Raw genomic sequence first — 5183 nt, forward strand, 5'->3', positions numbered from 1 at the left:
TTGCGAGTCGAAGTAATTTCCGGAAAGACACAGAGGAGCTCTCATGCGTGGACCAGCAGTAGCCCTGTCCTCTCCTCTTTGTTGGAAGATGAGTACACATCGGGTAATCCGCCCACGAGAGCCCAATCACAAGAGGCTCATACAGAAAGCAATCAGCCCATAGCCCAATATCGAGACCACAGCCTATTATTCAAACCACAAAGGATCCGTCTTTCATCGTCCAATCTTCTCGATCGAACATATTGACATCAATACTCCTTTCCATGGCCATTCACGGCCCGCGAAGATCAACCACTCGTACCCGAGATCACTATCCAATCAAAAACCAGACTTCCAAGATCCATCTCACTCAGACCCTTTTGAATGTAGCGGATAACAACGGAGTGGGGATATCGAATTGATATGTATTCGAATCTTAGGAGCTGGTAATCACTGATATGCTCATATTGGTGACGTTATTGTTGCTGTAATCAAAGAAGCAGTGCCCAAAATGCCTCTAGAAAGATCAGACAGAAGTAAGACGAGCTGTAATTGTACGTACATGTAAAGAACTCAAACGTGACAACGGTATGATAATACGATATGATGACGGTTGTCATTGATCAAGAAGGAAATCCAAATGGAACTCGAGTTTTTGGTGCGATCGCTCGGGAATTGAGACTTATGAATTTCACTAAAAGAGTCTCATGAGCTCCTGAGGTATTAAAAATACTAGTAGTAGAGACTATGATATAGTAGGGTATCAGAATATAGATCAATTAGTAGATTGTGTCTGACGCATATACATGAAAAAAAAGAATAATTAGATAATAATAAGAATAAGAATTCTAATCTTAATAAAAGGAAGGGTTCGAATAGCATCTACTAATATTACCGAAAACTTTGTGAAAATACTTCTACGAGAAGGTTTTATTGAAAACGTTCGAAAACCATAGGGAAAGTAACAAATCTTTCTTGGCACGTGCCCCTGCTCCTGGTCTTCGAACTAGTCATTAATGGTCGGCAACATAGGTACCCTTTTTCGGTATGCGTTGCGAACACTTTCATTTTTAGCGTCTCATCTCTCTGGAGAAGCTCAAATCGAACGGATAGAGCAGATGGTCCAACTACAGAACTTCTTCTTTTTCATTACTTCCATGGTCGTGCCCCGTGGCACGGCAGCACCCGTACTATTGAAATGGTTCGTCAGTAGAGATGTTCCCACTGGTGCCTCTTCTTCCAATGGTACTATAATTCCTATTCCTATCCCTTTATTCCCTTTTTTGGTCTATCTACATTTAAGGAAATTCATACGCTCCATGGACAGAGCTAAAAGTGGAGTGTTGGTCAAAGCAAAGCCGCCCTATTCTATTACCAGACAAAATGGAGAGAAGCTCATCCGCTAGAAATGCTTTATTTTGTTTCGTTCCCGTTCTTCATTTCCTTATTATCGAATCCATGGGGGACTTGTCATATTTAGAATCTTTCTGCGGTCTGCTCTGTTTACAATTCTTTCGTACTCTCTTCTCTTTACCACGCGATAGGTCAGCGAAGCGTGAGCGGGCGCTCCGAAGTAAAGGCCAAACACTTCGGCCCTAAGGGGAATGAGCAACAAAATGACAAGATGAGGTGCCCCGGGCACCCCCATATAGAAAGAAGGGTCGAAGGTTTTGGGCCTGTAGCTTTCCCCGCCCCCCCCCCCTCGTCGAGTGGTGCTTGTTTGGGGGGTGTGCCACCAGAAAGCGGGCTTGAAGCTCTCGCCTTACCAACGAGCCGACTGCTGATGGCTGTTGGTCACGACTACTACAAAAAAGTGAAGATGAATCTTTCTATTTCACATGGAGGAGTGTGCATCTTTATGTTGGGTGTTCTTCTGTCGTGCGACCCGATGGCTTATGTGCGACCTGTGGCCCACGCCTCCTATTCTATTTGTTCAGGGCGGGCGGCGTGAACTCTGATTCGATCCGGGTATTCAATCCCGCCGCTGAGATGCTCAGTTGACTCCTTAACCTTGATAGGAAGATGGCTTATTCCAAAATTCGTGCATAAGGGTAAGGAACTTTGGATGAATTAATGCGAATGGGTGTAAGCCTCGCTGCTCGGAAACACCCAGTGTTGACCACACTGAGAGACACGAAAGCGCAGGTAATGCGAGTTGGCGAAGTGGCGTTAAGCATCCCTAGCGGTACGCAAAGAGAGGTCGTGATGATATCATCTACGTCCGTACCGCTCCTCGTGGAGTAGATCCGCATCCAACCAACCCTTTTTTGACCAGGGAACGGGAGAATTCCCAGTACCGCTGGCAGGCCAGCTGGGCCGTGAGCGCGGTTGGAACGGGCTTCCCAAAAAGCGAGCCCCGGCCCGGGTCAGCATAGAATGGGGGGGATGGCCCTAATGTTGTGTTGGCCGGGTTGCGGGCGGATAAAAGCGGACGTGGGGACTCGGGTCGGGGCACAGCGTAACTAAGAGAGCCATTCCATTTAGGGCGAGACAGAATGGGCGGGCACAAGCGGTCTGGTGTCCGGGCCGATTGGTCAGACGACGACTAGTGCACATATTATATTAGCCGCCTATCCCGGAATGGACTGGGATGGAATAGAAAGAACGCGAAGCAGCAAGCAAGGGATGAGCGCTTTGTTGCTAAAGCGATACGTTTTCTTGCTGGGTTCGGTTTGTTTTTGGGGGGTGGGGCAATAAGCTTGCTTCTTCACAAGCTTATCCCCGCCCCCTTTCCTGTCCGTCCCGACCGGCAGCAGTTGGGTCTCCCCATCTCTCCTCAACTTCCCCGGTCTTCGGCCCGAGCTGTATGAGGCAGAAACTCGTCCCACGTATGGTTCGGAGGCCGAGCCCCACCCCTGCAATAATGGTGCGGCTTAGGTCAACTAATACGAATAAGATACAGTTCACTCAACGATTGCCTTTGGGTCCCGAACTCCATATGGGGAAGGAACGTTGTTGTTTGCGAGGTCTCGATCATTTACATGGACCCACTTCTCATTCCATTTGTGGGAATTTGATGATTTATAAACCGTCCCCAACGAGCGAAAGGTTCATGTTTGAACATGATGAATCACTTCGTGCCGACTTGTTGCCCATAAACTTTCCTGCCTCATATGAGAATGGAAAACTGGAAGATTTTCTGCATCGGTGGATGAAGAATCACGAACATAAGAATTTCTGGTTTAGCATGTTCCAGAAAGAAGATACTTTTTTTCCATTCGAGAAACGAGGAGCACGACTGAAGTGGCTATACATACAAATCCATTTACGGATCTATATGCTCCGATTGGAACTGGAAGTTCCAGAACTGGCGGCTGGTATACCACCATAATGAAATTGCCTTTTATTTTTAGTATTCAGATAGGATTTCTGTTGGCTTCATCAGGAGGCTCGCGTAGTTTGTTACGTCAACTCCAAAAGGATAAGTTGCATTGGAATCGAGAAAGTTTCGTTCATAATTGCATAAAAGGAGTAAAAATAGTGGCTGCGGCGCGTCGAGGGTCAACCTTGATATCGAATAACCTTTCGAGCCTTCCCCAATGGATCTCTATCCTCCTTTGAAAACCAATAGAAGTTCACTGACCATCCCTGTCAAACATAACCCAAGGTAGGATCGAGAGGAGAAGAATAGGACTCTTGCTAGTATCATAACCTCTCGATGGGAGAATGAAACCATTAGATTAGTGGAATGAAGAAAGAATGGGAAGAAAGCAGCCATGGGCAAGCTTTAATTAATAGAAATAAGTAGGAGTTACAGCCTTTAAATTCGAGTGAAACGAGCCTTTGACGTAGTCACAAATTCGACTGCCCTTTCACTATTATTATTATTTCGAGTAATAGCGGAAGGAGTGCCAAAGCCCATTTTAGTAGAAAGCTGCTGCCCTTTTATAGTAATGCGGAGTGACATAATCAATCGAATTCGACTGGTTGGTTCCCCTTATTAGTCAATTGCTTTTGACGTATCAGGTGGGAATGGGAGAGCCTCTTTTATTTCCGCAATGGAATCGCTTAAGCTCGACCTTTTCTTTCATTTCCTATCATAGGTATATAAAAAGAAATCCAATTGCGTTTTTCTTAGTTTAGAATATCAAAAGACATCCCACAACCCGGTCTTAGGTTCAGAGTCGTTTTGTGGGAACTTCAAGAGAGAGAAGAGAGATCATAGCTTAATATCAAAGGTCAGGTATACCTGCCTACGTTCGGCATACACATTCACTAGTTCCATTCGGAACTTTCTCTAGATGGAATCCTGATTCGACTTTCAAATGCAAGAGCAAGAATGCCGTGAGGGAGCCCTATCTAAAAAATGCAAGGCCAGATCCCACTTTCTTTAATCGAGCGGGCAAGGGATCGGCAAACATCTTTTCTTTTCAGAGAAAAGGTTTTCAAAAGATATCCCGAAGGGGTCTTAGGTAAGGTAAGGAGTGACAGCTCTATTCAATAAGCTGGCTCTTTAAGGGAAGATAGGGCATCTCCTAAAATGTGGAAGTTTGGTGCTTTAGAGATAGGGCGGCACGCTTTGCTGGAAAGCAATAAGTCAACAAAACAAGGTAGGTCTACCCCCTAATAAAGGTTTCGCTCAACGACCCTGTATCCATTCTCGATTAAAGCACGGAGAGTTAGGTTTATTATCTCCAGTTTGAGGCTATCTTCTCCACGACTTGGTTCTTATGGATCTCCTCCAGGTCCTAGGCATCTTGTCTCTAGCTCTGCTCTCTATCGGTAGTCAAATCAGTACTTTGTGTTTGCCTGTCTCTGTCCATTCCTTCAACACTGATGGACTCGGAGTGGCATAACCCCTTTAATAAGAAGCATAAGACCTAAAGCGAGGAGATAGAATCGAAAGAATGATAGCAAGTTCTTTGAAAGTGGGAAGAAAGCCAAGGATACGGTGGTGTGTAGGGTCTTTCAAATCAATCAGGAAAGCGTGAGCTGAGAAGGAACACGGCTTTCCGCGCCTTGACAAGTGGATCTACCAAGAATAGCTTTTTCAGCCGTTACTTATTATATAATAGCTCGATCCGCTCACGCATGTGATTGTTTTCTCCCCTCTCTTTCGAAAATCTTCCATTCGAACAGGAAGATTCCCTTCTCGCTGTGTATCCAGAACCTGAGGATGATGAGGATCTATAAAGGTTCTTTGATCGAGCTCTCGCTTCGGCTTCTTTTGTTGCCGAAGACCAGGACCCGTCTTATTTGCTGAA

The 5183-nt window shown here is 45.5% G+C and overlaps 1 pseudogene; it reads left to right on the plus strand.

Moving 5' to 3' along the window:
- The first annotated feature begins 1068 nt into the window (after positions 1-1068).
- Positions 1069-2085, plus strand: LOC123416987 (annotated as a pseudogene).
- The last annotated feature ends 3098 nt before the right edge of the window (positions 2086-5183 follow it).

The sequence above is a fragment of the Hordeum vulgare genome, unplaced genomic scaffold, assembly GCF_904849725.1.
Source record: "Hordeum vulgare subsp. vulgare unplaced genomic scaffold, MorexV3_pseudomolecules_assembly, whole genome shotgun sequence".
NCBI lineage: Eukaryota > Viridiplantae > Streptophyta > Magnoliopsida > Poales > Poaceae > Hordeum > Hordeum vulgare.